We start from the raw sequence: 16270 nt of genomic DNA, 5'->3' as shown, positions 1-16270 counted from the left end.
GCAATGTCTGAAAGCTTATTTGATTTTGCTTATGCAAAAAGATAAGCTTTAGGATTTGCTTGCTTAAAAACCTAATGGTTTAATATAGCAACAGGAGCAAAATTAAGTTTGCCACATAGTTAAAATGTCTGGAAAAGCCAGTTTAAAATGTTCTGCTTTATTTCAAAATCATGGCATAGCCTGAAAGTTCTCAATTAAATAATAATCCTCAGTTCAGGCTATTTTAAGACTACATCTTACTGTGATTTCATTTTTCCCTTTAAATTTCTAGACTATTTCCTAACTACTATTGCCAAATTAACTTGGAAGAAATAGGATATGAAAAAATAACATAATAAAACAGGATACATACATGTCACATTTTGTTTGTAATAGTGATTTTTTTTAATAGTACAACTGAAAACTTTTATAAAGTTAAAAATAAATTTCAGCTGCCTGGACAACTATAAATAGCTTAATATCGATTCTAAAATATGGTTCATATATTATCCAAGGAAAGACATTACTGAAGTTCTGAACATTAACCTATAGCTGATGCAATTACAGAATTACCTTATCTGTGGCTTAAAAGGCAATTAAAAATGATTTTGTAATAAACCAAAAATTAGGGCTGGCAGAAAATTAAGATTTTTTTTTGGGGTTTTTAACTGTTGCTATGATGATTTTTGGGGGTTAAGTCAGAAAGGTTACCTACCATTCCTGGGTGCTGTGAGGTCAGTCATAAGGATTCTTGATTTCTTTCATACTGAGAGTTCTACCCCTTGTGCCTAATTTTAATCCACATTCAGTCTAGTGCTCTCTTCTATTTTATCATACATTGTGTACATTATTGTGCATTTATTATACATTGAAGTTAGCCATAACATACTTAACTAATACATGCCTTACAATTTAAGCTATCATAAAACGAGTAAATAAAAGGTTTAAAAAGTGTCATTAAGCACTTTTCCAAGAATATTTACAGACTTTAAATATGCTGTAAACTGCCACATACTTATGTTGTAATATTTTCTAACAGTTTCTTATTTTTTTAACCTTAGCAGACTCTTCAGAGTTTAATATTTAGATGGCTATTTTAAGATTAATACTTAACTTTGGGTCTCCAGATTTTCAAAGTTGAAATGTATGCTTAGATTTTTTAATAATATTTAAATGAAATCCACATAATAATTCATGTTATTTGATATCTAGAAGGTAGGTCTTAAAGCTACTTCAAACACTTCAAGACTGAAAATATGTCAGAAGAAATTTGTTCATTAAATTCCATCTTCAGAGGCCTCCCTGGTGGCCTAGGGATTAAATCTTGGCGCTATCACTGCCACAGCCTGAGGTCAATCCCCTGCTAGGGAGCTAACCTACATGGCACAGCAGACCTCTCCTGTCTCTCCTGCTGCTGCCCTCAGCATTGTACTTTAGTAAATCCACTGTTCTGCTCCCTACTCTGTCTCTGGTGAATCCTCTCACTCCACTCACACCTCTGGCCTATACCTCAGTTCTTTTATACACACAAAAAAAGTTTTAAAAAATCCATCTTCGGCTTGTCGAAAGTACTAATAGACCAGTCTGAACCTCCAATCCATTCCCAGCACCGTGAGAGTGAGGCACAGGAGTTCAGACATCTATGACAGAGTCAGGCCCTAGTAGGGCACAGGACAAGGACTTGAATGAAGAAATAGCAGTACAGACTTGAAATCAGTCCCTGCAAAGCAAAAGCCAGTGCCTGTTCTTTTCAGTCATACAGAAATACAGAATTATTTTATGCTAATTGACATGAAATGAGTTTTGAAGTTGAATCTCTGTTGCTACTAGGCAGGCATAGACAGTTGCTCAGTTATAGACTGAGAATAAGATACCCAATTACAAAGTTATTCCCAAACCATTTATATAATGCTAAAAGGGAGATTTGGTTCTTCTTTTTTTTTTTTTGAAGAAATACTTTTTTCATTTTTTTTAAGGATTTATTTTTACTTTTATACAAGAATTGGGGCACAGGCCAGAGATGTGGGGGGTGAGAGGATTCACCAGAGACAGAACAGGCAGAAGGATGGACCCAAGTACACTGCTGAGGGGAGCAGCGGGCGAGACAGGAGAGGTCTGTCTCGCCATGTGGGTTTCTCCCTGGCCGGCCAGGAATCGAACTTGTGCTGCAGTGGCTGCAGATTGTTTCATAGGTTGCGTCTTAACCCCTGCGCCACCAGGGAGGCCCGATTTGGTTCTTCTTAAAGAAAGTTAGAACCAAGACATATTATTTCATTTTTATTATTTAAAGTTTAAATTTTTTTTAATTTTAAATTTTTATTTTTTTAAAAGATTTATATATTTATTTTTATAAGCACTGGGTACAGTCAGAAGCACGGGAGGGGAGAGAATTCACCAGAGCCAGAGCGGGGAGCAGAACAGGCAGACTGACAAAATACACTGCTGAGGGGAGCAGCGGGCTACAGGAGAGGTCTGCGCGCCATGTGGGACCCTCACCGGGATAGAACTAGCACTGCAGAGGCTGCGGGCAGCTTCGCAAACCAGCGCTGAACTGCTGCGCCACCAGGGAGGCCTTTAATTTTTTTTTTAAATGACATACCATTGCTTTACGTCCTTGTTAATTTTTTGACAGTATAGAATTTCTCACTTCACATGTGGTTACAGTATCTTTCCCACCACAAAAGCACCATAGTCCTTCACCATGGTCCATTGTGCTTCCGCCCTGCTTCTCATCCATCCCTCTTCCACTCTGGATGCCTCAGATCTTTGATAAACTTTCAAGGATTGGTTTTAATGTTTGTATTCTCTGACCCTTTGAGAACCAAAACAAATTTATGTTCGCTGTACAGATTGGTCAAGTTCACCAGATCATTGCAATTTTTTTTTTTTTTTTTAAGATTTATTTATACAAGAACCCGGGTATAGGCCAGATGTGCGGGAGGGTGAAAGCATTCACCAGAGACAGAGCGGCGAACAGAACAGGCTGACTGACTGAAATACACTGCTGAGGGGAGTAGCAGGCAAGGCAGGAGAGGTCTGCTGTGCCATGTGGGTAGCTCCCTGGCGGGGATGGAGCTTGTGCTGCAGTGGATGTAGATAGCTTCACAGTGCTGTCTTAACCTCTTGTGCCACCAGGGAGCAGGGAGGCCCACTACCTGCTTTTCTTTTCTTTTTTAAAGATTGATTTATTTATGCATGAAAGAGCTGGGGTACAGGCCAGAGGTGTGGGTGAGGGATGAGAGGATTCACCAGAGAGAGAGCAGGGGACAGAACAGGCAGACTGACTGAAATACACTGCTGAGGGGAGCAGCAGGCGAGACAGGAGAGGTCTGCCACGCCATGTGGGAATCTCACTGGAGGCGGCCAGAATCGAACCTGCACTGCAGAGGCTGTGGATAGCTTCACAGCGCTGCACTCAACCTCCTGCACCACCAAGGAGGCCCTCATTGCAAAGTTTAATTTCAGTTCATACTATGAGTATACTATTACCCATTCCTAACAGTCTAGATATAGACTTAAAACATCTTGGTCATAGAAACTCTTATTTAAAGATGACAGAGTAGTCCCCTTCATCTAACTCAACAGAAGCAAATAAGAAAATGAAAAATAGATTACAAGACAATTTAAAAAAATTCTACAACACCCAAAGAAGTGATGAACACATGCAGTTCTTAAGAAGTCATTGGGACAGAGAGAATCCTCTAATTATTTAAGAGTATGTCAGTATCTTGAAGGCTATCCAGTATTTTATGGGAGAGAACTCCTTGTAAGAACTATAAATATGACAGAATCTCAGAATAACAGAAAGGGGAGAGCTGAAATAGAATCATCAGATGCAAGCCATTTCTAGTATCCTTGACCCAGCTTTCCAGCCCAAGGACACCTCCCTGAAGGCAGGAAAAACAGGCAGTAGGAACCTCTAGTGAGCAACTGCATCTTAAGATGCCACTTGAAGGTTGCAGTTAGATACCCAGGATGAAAAAGAAAGCGGGAAGCAGTTTGATGAGAGGCTGTTTCAGGCACTATTCCCTAGAGAAGTTTTCAAATCAACCCATTTCCTCTTTGCTTTCCCCACATCTTGCTTCAGCAGGAAATGGCTGAAGATAAGTAATGAAGACAAGGGACCTAAATATAAAAACTGAGAAAAAGAGGGGCAAAGAACAAAAAAGGAAAAGACAGATGAACATGCTTCAAAATGGAATTACTCAAATAAGTACAAAGTTCATATATTTGTCTCTTATCGCAAGGAAATGTAATCAATATGGTGCTTCTTTTAAAGGTACTCAAAGGAGAAATTTTAAGATTTAAGTAAAGAGAGATTAAAAATTAAGAATTAAAAATTAAGAATTTAAAAATTAAAAATTAAGAATTAAGACAGATTTAAAAAAGTTACTTTGTAGTACTAAAGAAACAAACTGAAGAAGGTTTAAAACTGGTTCTAATGACAGGCAGATAATATACATCTAATACTGTTTATATAGTAAATAAATTTAATTATTTAGAGCACATTTATTTGAAGAAGTTGGAGAATAAATGAGTTCATAAACCATAATTACTATTCCTTTGTTATATTATTTTTAACCTTAGTAGAAATGGTCTGCAGTGATTATCTAGGGTTTAAGTTTCAGAAGATTTAATTTTATTCTATACAACCCTTACATGTGATTTGAAGTAATTGATTGTAAAAAAATATTAAGTCTATGCCTTAATCAAAGGGATGAACAGAAACACAGCTGAATAATCTGGGTAGTGGAAAACTAATCAGTCAGTGGTAGCTGCTTATGTTAGCACTTCGAAAATATAACTCTTGCTAACTTTGAAGGTCTTAGGCTTGATTTTTTTCTATATTTTGGCTTATATAGAGAATATTTCTACGTGTGTCTAAATTCAAGTTTATTATTTCTATTAGATTTCTTTAAAATTTCCCTTTTTATTTTAACAATTAACTTGATCTGCCTAAAAGATATTAATTCTGTACAGCTGGGTAGTCTAGGATACTTAAAAAATAAAGGTTTTATTTTTCCTTCTAGGAAAATACTTTTTTAGGCAATTACAAAATAAACCCTGTAATGTTGGATTGCTTTTTCCTTTGAAAAATAACTGAATCTACTAAATATGTAGTCAAAGATTTTATGAATAGTATTAAGGGATTTATAGGGTTTGGCCTCATTTTTCAGCTTATACCATGATATTTTTTCTCTGATTTATCTGCCAGGAAAAGAGGTTTCTAGGGATGTTTTATACCACACTATAATGAGGGTGGAAATGTAGTACATTTAAAAAATAATGTGGTTTGAAATGTTCTGAATTAAACTCTTCAGTATATAAACTCCTTGCCATATATTTCATTTTACTTGCTTTTAGTTTGGATCAGATATCCTTTAATAAACAATGAAATCTACCTTCATTTCAGTATAAAATACTTTGGATTGCAGCAGTTAGTTTTTATAGATAGATAGCTAAAACAAGGAAGAAACAATAAGAAAACTAAGTTTTATAGCTTGAATACTTTAATTTACACACTAAAACACACCAAACTAAAGGCTTACCAAAAATAATAGGGTAAATTGATATATACAGAAATGGAGATATAGCCAAAAAATATTTTTTTACAGCTTTTTTTTTTCTGTAGAAGAACTAGGGTGTAGGCCAGAGGCGTAGGGGTGAGAAGATTCACCAGAGGCAGAGTGTGGAGCAAAACTGGTGGATTTACTGAAATACACTATTAAGGGAGCAGCTGTCAAGACAAGAGAGGTCTGCTCCTCCATATGTGGGTTAGTTCCCTGGTTGGGCATTGGACTCAGGCTGTGGCAGTGAGACTTAACCTCTAGGCCACCAGGGAGGCCCCACAAAATATTTTTAATGGAAAAATAACAAACAAACATGCAGAACAGCACACACATGATCTTATTCTCTTTAAACAACCACCACACTGAGTATGTATGTGGTAAACATCTAAAAGAACTGCTAGCATATCTAGTAGTTCTGGATTTTACTTTCCATTTTTCTGTATCTTTAACATTTATTGCAATGAGAATTTTTAAATTAAAGATATATTAATAAATCTGTTTTAGCTTGTCATTTTGAATAGAAGATAATCGAAAGTTGAATAAACTTATACATATCTATTTTTATATAATGTTTATAACAAAGATATACTGAATTAGATATTACCTTTAGCAGAAAAAGAAAGTAATTCAAATTTACATTATAAAATCAGTCCAAAAGTCTAAATCAAAGGATTTTTCCCAGTCCCTTGTAATATGCTAACTGTATTTTTTTATACAATTCTTTTGTCAGGTTGAGGACGTTCTTTTGTTTTCCTGGTTTACTGGTGCTTTATTTTTTTGTTTTAAGTTTATTTATTTTTAACTGAGGTAACATTAGGGTATCCCCATTAGATATTACCACCATAGTGTACCCACCACCAACTCACTTGTACCCCACTATCACAGAACATTATGCCTCCTTTTCACCCTGTTCTTTACCTCCCCCTAACCCCTCTGCCATTGGTTTCTCACTTCTGTAGTCATCTATGAAGGGTTAGTTTTTCAGCTTATCTTTATCTGTCTATTTAGTTACTTTATTTTCTACATATTAGTGACACCATCCGGTTTTCATCATTCTCCTGACTTATTTCACTTGGCATTATCCTTTCACGCTGTATCCAGGTTGCCACAAATGGCATGAGTTGATCTTTTTTATTGCTGAGTAGTATTCCATTGTGTACATTTAAAAAGGAATTTCTTCCTTTTTAAGGCAAAATAATGTTCCATTGCATGTACATTCCACATTTTGTTTAGCTTTTCATCCATTAATGAACACTTGGTACTTGGGTTGCTTCCAACACTTAGCTATTATGAATAATGCTGCTGTTAATATGGGTGTAAGGTTCAATTCTTTTTAACTAGTACCACAGATTAACTTTGAAAACTTTAAGTCCACTCATCTTTTCTGGGGCATTTGGGTTGTTTCCATAGTGTAGCTAGAGTAAACTGTGCTGCAATAAACATGGGAGTGAATGTTTCCTTTCAAATTAGTGTTTTTGAATTTTGGGGGTAAATACCTAGGAGTGGAATTATAGGGTCAAATGGCAGACCCATGTTTAGTGTTTTGAGATACCTCCATGCTTCTTTCTATAGGCTTGGACCAGTTTGCATTCCTACCAGCAGTGTAGAAGGGTTCCCTTTTCTCCACATCCTCGCCAGCATTTGAGGCACCATCCTCACAGATGTGAGATGGTATCTCATTGAGATCTTAATTTGCATGTGACCATTCTAATGTTTTCTTTGGAGAGATGTCTATTTACTTCTTTTGCCCATTTTTTTAAATTTTGATTTTTTTTATCAATTTTTTAATTTTTTTGCATCATTTTTCATTTTTAAACAATATTTGCTTCCCCCCACACCCTCAGGTGTAGTCCCCATAGAGTTTCCTTCACCAGTGCACCCATGAACCATCACCTCAGTCCCCATTCTTTTCCCTTCCTCCCTCTAATCCCTCTCCCTCCTCCCCCCTGAATTATGTCTCTGATTTATAATGGTCTGTTTTTGCTTTGTTGTGTTTTGTACTGTTACTATTTTTATACATTTGATGTATGGAAATTGATGTCTTATTTGGTTCCCCTGTATTCCTGCTATAAGTAAAACCATCCGATATTTTTCTTTTTCCTTATGGCTTATTTCACTGAGCATAATTCCTTCTAGTTCCATCCACGTTGCTGCAAATGTCATGAGTTTATATTTTTTGATTTCTGAATAATATTCCGTTGTATATATGCCACATCTTCTTGATCCAGTCATCTATTTTTGGGCATTTGGGTTGTTTCCAGGTTTTACCTATTATAAATAGTGCTGCTATAAACATAGGGGTACAGATATTCTTTTGAATCAATGTTTTTGTGTCCTTTGGGTAGATCCCTAGGAGTGGAATGGCCGGGTCTTATGGTAGCTCCATTTTTAGTAGACTAAGGAACCTCCAGACAGCTTTCCATAGTGGTTGGACCAGTTTGCAGTCCTACCAGCAATGTAGGAGAGTTCCTTTTTCAACCACATCCTCGCCAACATTTATCGTTGCTTGTTTTTTTATATGTGCCATTCTTACTGGTGTAAGGTGGTATCTCAATGTGGTTTTAATTTGCATTTCCCTGATCATCAGGGATGTTGAACATTTTTTCATATGCCTGTTGGCCATTTGCATTTCCTCTTTGGAGAAATGTTTTTTAAGTTCTTCTGCCCATTTTTTAACTGGAATGTTTATTTTGTTTTTGTTGAGCTGTGTGAGTTCTTTGTATATCTAGAGTGCAAAGATTTTTTCCCAATTAGTGGGTGTCTCTCTGTTTTGGTAAATGTCTCTTTTGCTGTGCCGAAGCTTTTCAGTTTGATGTAATCCCAAGTGTTTATCTTTTCCTTGACTTTCTTTGCTTTGGGTGATGAGTCTTTAAAAATGTTATTGTGATGTTATGTCTTGCACTGTTTTACCTATGTCTTCTTCTATATATTTTGTGGTTGCAGGTCTTATTTTTTTGCATGTGGTGGTCCAGTTTTCCCAGCACCATTTATTGAACAAACTGTGTTCCACTGTATATTCTTTTTTTTTTTTTTTAAAGATTTATTTATTTATTTATACAAGCACTGGGTACAGTCAGAAGTGCAGGAGGGTGACAGAATTCACCAGAGCCAGAGCGGGGAGCAGAGCAGGCAGAAAGACCGAAGTACACTGCTGAGGGGAGCAGCAGGTGGCAGGAGAGGTCTGCGCACCATGTGGGACCCTCCTCCAGTGGCCGGGGAGCAGCCGAGGATCAAACCGGTGCTGCAGAGGCCGCGGGCAGCTTCACAACCCAGCGCTCAACCGCTGCGCCACCGGGGAGGCCCTCCACTGTATATTCTTTGCTCCTTTGTCAAATATCAGTTGTCCATATAAGTGTGGTTTTATTTCTGGGCTCTCTATTTGGTTCCATTGGTCTGTGTGTCTGTTTTTGTTCCAATACCAAACTGTTTTAATTATTATGGCTTTGTAGTATAGCTTGATGTTTGGAAGTGTGATACCTCCATTCCCTTCTTTTTTTTTCAGGAGAGCTTTGACTTTTCATGGTTTTTTGTGGTTGCATATGAATTTCATCATTATTTTTCTATTTCTTTGAAGAATGTCATTGAGATTTTTATTGGGATAGCGTTAAATCTGTATATTGCTTTTTGTAGGATAGCTATTTAAATAATGTTAATTCTTCCAATCCATGAACAGGGGATGTCTTTCCATTTCTTTGTGTCTTCTATTTCTTTTAACAGTGTTTTATAATTTTCTTTTTTTTAAAATAAATTTTATTTTTATAGTCCCCATACAATTGCAACCCCCTTATTTTGACCCCAATCCCTCCCCTCCCCGTCCCCCACCCCCCCAGCCCCCATAGAGTGTCTCTGGTTCATAATTTTTTGTTGATTTTGATTTTCACTTTCTTATAGTTATTCACTTTCCTGGTCCCTTATTTAAGTTTTCTAGATTCCTGCTATGAGTGAGACCTATAATTTTCTTTGTATAGGTCTTTCACCTCTTTTGTTAAATTTATTTCCAAGTATTTGATTTTTTGTTTCATTTATAAGAGGAATGGTTTTCTTGATTTCTTCTTCTTCAGATTGATTGTGTATAGGGAGGCTACTGATTTTTATGTATTGATTTTGTATCCTGCTGTTTGACTGAACTGGTTGATTATTTTGAGTAGTTTTTCTGTGGAGTTTGTAGGGTTTGCTATGTATATTATCGTATCATCTGCAAATAGTGATAGTTTTACTTCTTCTTTCCCTATCTGGATTCCTTGTATGTCTTTCTCTTGTCTTATTGCCCTGGCTAGGACCTCCAGTATTATATTGAAGAGAGTGGTGAGAGAGGACATCCTTGTCTTTTTCCCTATCTTAAAGGAAAGACCTTCAGCTTTTTGCCATTGAGAATAATATTGGTGGTGGGTGTGTCATATATGGCTTTAATCATGTTAAGGTATGTTCCTTCTATCCTGAGAATTTCAAGGGCCTTCATCATAAATGGATGTTGGACTTTGTCAGATGCTTTGTCAGAATCTACTGATATGATCATATGGTTTTAATTTTTCTTTTGATGTGTTGAATTACACTAATCGGTTTTCGTATGTTGGACCATGTGGGTGAATCCCACTTGATCGTGGTATATTATTCCTTTGATGCATTGTTGGATTCTGTTGGCAAGGATTTTGTTGAGAATTTTTGCATCAGTGTTCATTAGGAAGATTGGCCTGTAATTTTCTTTTTTTGTGCTGTCTTTGGTTTTGGTATTAGTGTAATGTTGGCTTCATAGAGTATATTTGGTAGTATTCCTTCTTTTTCAATTTTTTGAAAGAGTTTGTGTAGGATAGGCACTAATTCACTGCTGAACATTTGGTAGAATTCATTTGTGAAGCCGTCTGGGCCTGGGATTTGTTTTGGGGGAGTGCTTTGATTATTGCCTCAATTTTGCTGCTTGTAATCAGTCTGTTTAGTTGTTCTATTTCTTCTTTGTCCAGCTATGGATGATTATATCATTCTAGGAATTTGTCCATCTCTTCTAGGTTGTTCAATTTGTTTGCATGTAAGTGTTCATAGTAATCTCTGATCATTCTTTCGATTTCTGCTTAATCTGTTGTGATTTTTCCTCTTTCATTTATGATCCTATTTATATGTGTTTTCTCCTGTTTTTTTCTTTGTGAGCCTGGCTAGAGGTTTGTCTATTTTGTTCACTTTTTCAAAGAATCAACTTTTGGTTTCATTGATCTTTTGGATTCTTTTTTTAAATTTCTAATTCATTTATTTCTGCTTTGATTTTTATTATTTCCTTTCTTCTACTGGCTTTAGGGTTTTTTTTTTGTTGTTGTTCTTTTTTTAGCTCTTTGAGATGTGCGATTAGGTTGTTTCTTTGAGTTGTTTCTTGTTTGTTGATTTGAGCCTATATTGCTATATATTTTCCTCTTATTACTGCTTTTGCTGCATCCCATACATTCTCGAAAGTGGTATCCTCCTTCTCGCTCAACTCAAAGTATTTTTTAAAGTCGTCTTTGATCTCCTCATTAGTCCAGTGGTCTTCCAGTAGTGTGGATTTCAATCTCCCTGAAGTGGGAGGGTTCCTTGTTTTCTTTTCATGGTTTATTTTTAGCTTGATGCCTTTATGATCAGAGAAGATAGTTGGAATGATTTTGATCTTCATGTATCTGTTGATGTTTGTCTCATGGCCCAGTAAGTGATCAATTCTGGAGAATGATCCATGCACGAGAAAAATGTGTACTCAGAATTTTTTGGGTGCAGTGTCCTATAGATGTCTGTTAAATCCATGGGTTCTAAATCTTTATTTAGGGCTCTAGTGTCTTTGTTTATTTTTTGTCTTGTTGATCTGTCCATTGGTGAAAGTGGAGTTTTAAAGTCTCCCACTATATATGTATTTTCTTTAATGTCTATTTTCAGAGCTGATAATAACAGTCTAATATATTTTGGTGCGCCTTCATTTGGTGAGTATATGTTGATGAATGTTATATCTTCTTGATGTATTGTCCCCTTGATCATAATGTAGTGTCCGTCTATGTCTCTTTTTACCTTTTTTAATTTGAAGTCTATTTCATCTGATAAAAGTATAGCTGTTCCTGCCATCTTTTTTGGTCCATTTGCTTGTAGGATTGTTTTCCAACCTTTTACTTTCAGTCTGTGTTTATCTTTTGTGGTTAAATGTTTCCTGGAGACAGCAGAGGATGGATTTTGTTTTTTAACCCAGCATGCTCCTCTGTATCTTTTTATTGATGAGTTAAATCCATTTACATTTAGAGTTTATATTGATATGTTGGCATTTGTATTTGCCATTTTGTTTGTCTTTTTTGTGATTTTATTCCTCATTTTATTCTGTTCTTCTTGATCATTCCTCTGCTGGTTTTGGCTTTAGGACTTCTTGCAGAATTTTTTGGAGTAGTGGTTTAGTTGTAATGAATTTCTGGAGTTTCTGTTTGTCTGAGAAGGTCCATATTTTTTCTTCATAGAGGAAGGAGAGCTTTGCAGGGTAAAGTATTTTTGGTTGGCATTTTCTGTCTTGAAGTTTGTTGAATTACATTACTCCATTCTCTTCTTGCTCATAGTGTTTCTTCAGAGAAGTCTGAGATTAACCTGATTGATTTTTCCCTTAGAAGTTATCTATTTCTTCCCCCCTTGCCAGTTTCATTTTTTCTTTGTCTTGGACTCTTGGAAGCTTTACTGTTATGTGTCTTGCTGAAGTTTTCTTTTCATTGTGGTAATTGGGTGTTCTTCTCACTTCTTGTATGTCTATAGTTGTCTCCTTTTTCATGTTTGGGAAGTTTTCTTCAATTATCTCCTTGAATGATATCTCGGATCCTTCGTCTCTCTCCTCACCTTCTGAAATGCCTATAACTCTTATATTTCCTTTCTTCATGGAGTCTGATAATTGTCGAAGGGTACTCTCATCCTTCTTCCTTTGTACTTCTTTTTCTCTTAGTTTTTTTTTTTATTTCTTATTTTTCTCTTTTGGTTCTTTTTATTACTGCGTCTTCAAGAGTACAGATCTGTTCCTCCATTTCCTCGGTTTAGTCTCCTCCTGTTAGTCTCCTCCTTTTCTTTTATTTCTTTTCTTAAGGTCTCATTTTCTTTCTTCAGTTCATTGATTGTTTGTCTCATCTCATTATACCTTTTTATCATGATGATTATTAATTCTCTATCCGACAGGAATAGAAGTTCTTCCATGTCATTGCTGTTGAGTTCTGGTGACTGATTTTCTTTTTGTGGTGTGGCCTTCTCCTGACGGCTTGCTTGGTTATTTGTATTTTTCCTTCTCCCTGCTGTTTGCTTTCTAATTTGTTCTATGCATTGGGACGTTTTGCCACTGGTGTTGGTGGGCATCTCTTTGGATTGTTCCTTCAGGGGTGTCAAAAACTGTTTACCAGACTGAGACCAGCACTGGAAGACCAATACTCCACCAGGGTGTTGATGCTCTGGCTGTGTTGATGGGCACTGTCTCTTACAGTTCCCTCCCTCCATATTTACTCAGTTCCAGCAGGGAATCAGTTAGTTGGTGATTTTGCCCTGATCACTAGGTGGCACTAGAGACCTGTACTTGCTGACCTGAGCTTTTTCCCTAGTGTTCTCTGAAAAACCAATGAGGGTAGGAAGCACCTTGACATAGGGGCTATTGCTCACACTGGGTGCTCTGTCTGCCCCCTGTTCACCTGGTGTTGTGCGCTCTGCTGTGTGGATCCCACGCCCTGAATTCTGCGCTCTAGTTCTTGATCTCAGTGCCCACTGTTAGGGCATGTCCCATGCCCTGAATCCTGTGCCTGTCTCTCAGTTCCAGAATGGGGTCTTGCTCCACGCTTTGTTTCCCTTCTTACCCCTGTTTGCATTTACTCCCTTCTTACCCCACCCCCTCTCAGAGCCTGAGGGTGGTTTTGGAAACCCTGGCTTCCAACTATTAGGAAGTTGCTGATTTTGTTGTGATCACTAGGTGGCACCAGAGATCTTTCCTAGTATCCTTCCAGAACTGTGCTTTTTTTCCCGTGGGTCTCTGTGAAACTGAGTGGGGGTGGTGTGGAATGGCTCAACAGTGTGGGGTGCTGTGTTTGCCCTGTGCTGCATCATGGGGTTCCCACTCACAGAATTTTGCGCCCCAGATCTCAGTTCCAGGACAAGGGTGGTAGCCCAGTTCATTTTCCTCAGAAGTGGCACCTTTTGCACCCCACTCCCTGCTGGAGCACCTGGTTTTTGATTACTCAGTGAGGGTTATTCACATGTCTCTGCAGGAACCTAGGTTGCGGGCACAGGGACCTGGGTAGCTGCGCTACGTATGCTTTTGATCGCAATCATGCTTTCCACACAAGCTTACTGGCTGGCCTTGGGCTATTTGTAGGTCCCTCCATGGAGTTCTTATTTTCCTCCCAGATCTGTTCGCTCACCTCCATGGCGATTCCCGCCAGGTTCTCCATAGTTCCCGTTTGCAGGATGCGGTGCCTGCAATATTGCCTTTCCGTTCACAGTCCCACTTGATCTGTAGTTTGTTCCTGTTGTTGTTTTCTTTCTGTTGGTCGGGAGTGTACCGGTTTTGTGGGTGGGGGAGGGTAGCAGGGTTCTGAGCTTTCATCTCTTTTTGTCCTCTTTTATGGCAACTTTCCTCTTTAGGCAGTTTGCCAGAGTTGCCTTATCTTCCATGTCCTGGTTTTCGCAGGGACCTGCCACTTTTCCTCCCTACTAACATTTTTTATAGAAGGACTTACTTGCAGCATTTCCCCGCCACCATGTTGATCTCTCTCTGGTTTACTGATACTTTAAAAATCATGAATGAGTGTGAAATTTTGTCACTTGCTTTTTCTACAGCTTCAAAATGGACATATGTTTGCCTTCATTAATTGTTAATATGGTGAAATTGTGTTGATTTTTGAATATTGAAATCTTAAATTCCTGGGATAAACCTCCCTTGATTATAATGTAGTAACCTTTCTGTATCTGCTAAGAAATGTTATGTGTCTATTCCAAAAGGATACTATTCTAATGTAAACTTGCTCATAATGTTTTTGACTTTGGTGTCAAGACAGTGTCCCCTCTTCTCTTCTCAGAGTCTGTGTACAGCTATTAAATTTATTGCTTAAATGAAGAACATTCAATGGCACAACCACCTATGCCTGAAATTTTCCTTGTGCAAAGATTTTTTAAATATGTATTAAGTTTTTAACAGATGTTTTCTGTTACTGAGAACAACTTGGCATTTTATTTCTAAGGAATTTGTGCATTTTGTCTTCATTGTCTAATGTAGTGCCATAAAGTTGTTCACATTATTCCTTTTAATCCCATAGGATTTATAGTGATGTGCCCACTCTTATTCTCCTTTTTTTTTTTAAGATTTATTTTTATACAAGATCTGGGGTACAGGTCAGAAGCACGAGAGGTTGAGAGAATTCACCAGAGACAGAGCAGGGAGCAGAACAGGTAACTCTACTGAAATACACTGCTGAGGGGAGCAGCAGGCAAGACAGGAGAGGTCTGCGGCACCATGTGTGATTCTTGTCAGCTGGCAGAGAATCAAACCCAAGCTGCAGAGGCTGCAGACAGCTTCACAGCACTGCACTCAACCCCCTGCGCCACCGAGGAGGCCTGCACTCTTACTTTTTTTTTTTTTGTAAGATTTATTTATTTATTTATACAAGCACTGGGTACAGTCAGAAGCTCGGGAGGGTGAGAGAATTCACCAGAGCCAGAGTGGGGAACAGAACAGGCAGAACGATGAAGTACACTGCTGAGGGGAGCAGCGGGTGCGGTAGGAGAGGTTTGCGCACCATGTGGTACCCTCGCCAGTAGCCGGGGATGGAACCAGCGCTGCAGAGGCTGCGGGCAGCTTCACAGCCCAGCGCTCAACCGCTGCGCCACTGGGGAGGCCCACACACTCTTACTCTTAATGCTGATTATTTCATTTATTTTTATCTCCATTAGCCTTGACACACAGATCTATCAACTTTATATGTTCATGGAACAGGTTTTGTACTTATATTAATTATCTCTGCTGTTTGACATTTCTTCTTTTTATCATCATTATTTTCTCATTCCTGTTTACATTAGGCTTAATTTGCGCATCTCTAAATTTCTTAATATGGAAATTTATATCCCCAATTTTGGGCCTTTTTCTTTTTGTAAAATAAACATTTTGTCACTTCATTTTCCAACTGTGTACTGTTTTTAACTGCGTTGCCCAGGTTTGGAGATAGGTTGTGCCTTCATGTTCTTCTCATTCAAAATAAGTTCTGATTTTCATTGTGATTTTTTCTTTGACCCATGAATTATTTCAGAGATTACCATTTAAATTCCGTACATTTGTGGCTATTCCAGATGTGTTGTATTATTAAGTTCTAGTTTAACTGTTGTATTTAGAGAATATTATTTGGCTGATATTAATCATTTATTAGTGATGGTCATTTTATTTTTCCTGAAGTACTTCCTTTAGCATTTCTTATAGCCTATCAACTTTGATTTGTTTGAAATTATTTATTATGATTTCTTTAATCATCTTGTCAATATTAAAGATTTTTGTGCCTAATGGATGAAAATTAATAGACGACTTGTAGGATGAAGAAGACAGTTGCTGTGTCTAAATCATAAGAGGTTTCAAACTTAAAATAAGAGACTACAACCTCAATATAAAAATACTTACGGTATAGTTCTCAAATTTCAGATGAGGAAATCTAAAATCCAGCAAGTCTAATGGTTAATTAAAGAAGCCAAAAAATTATAAATTTTATACTAAGGAAAATTAGAAC

At 37.5% G+C, this 16270-nt stretch overlaps 1 protein-coding gene across 1 annotated transcript in view; it reads left to right on the top strand.

The window, feature by feature from the left end:
* Nucleotides 1–16270, top strand: part of FBN2 (fibrillin 2) — a gene marked incomplete at both ends in the record, with an annotated part of 253753 nt that overhangs the window by 71836 nt on the left and 165647 nt on the right. The window lies entirely within an intron of this gene.

The sequence above is a fragment of the Talpa europaea genome (assembly GCF_964194135.1).
Source record: "Talpa europaea genome assembly, chromosome: 13".
NCBI lineage: Eukaryota > Metazoa > Chordata > Mammalia > Eulipotyphla > Talpidae > Talpa > Talpa europaea.
This window is presented reverse-complemented; position numbering and strand designations above follow the sequence as displayed.